The sequence below is a fragment of the Penaeus monodon genome, chromosome 29 (assembly GCF_015228065.2).
Source record: "Penaeus monodon isolate SGIC_2016 chromosome 29, NSTDA_Pmon_1, whole genome shotgun sequence".
NCBI lineage: Eukaryota > Metazoa > Arthropoda > Malacostraca > Decapoda > Penaeidae > Penaeus > Penaeus monodon.
The window spans coordinates 5,081,333-5,081,937 of NC_051414.1; positions in this window are offsets into that span (position 1 = coordinate 5,081,333).

Sequence of the window (605 nt, forward strand, 5' to 3'; positions counted from 1 at the left end):
TAAGTATTATTAACAGTGACTTCCATATAACTGGTGTTAATTCATCACCGTTACTTGATTATAACTTGTAACATATTTTAATGTTATCTTTATTCTTTAGAGATCTTTTTGAATGCTTTGGAAAACAAAGTTTAAGGCCGGTGGCTCTACGAGGCTTCAAGAGCTGATGATACCAGTGTATGTAGAGAAAAATAGAGTGGCTGACAGGTCTAATATCAAACCTACCTATCAAGTGCGGCCTCAAATGCATATCACGTCCCTTCGATCGTGCAACTGGCTCTAGGATCATTAATCTTCGGTGAAGCCTTAGTTGATACTATGTAAAGTTCTTTGGGGTAGAGACTGATTACCATTCTCTGTAAAATGGTAGTATATGAAATTGCGTTTCCACCGGACGGTTTCGCAGAACAATTAACTAAGAGAAGATCTGCGTCTGCGCAGTGGACTGTCCATCGCGTTCTGGACTGTTGGTTTTCGTCATGTTTAACCACAATAATTATCTAATGTCATTATAATTTAATAAGAACAATACGAACTTTCTCTGAAATACATCTGTACAAAAGGGTTATGAAAACCGATTTTTTTTTCTTTTAATGAGACAATGT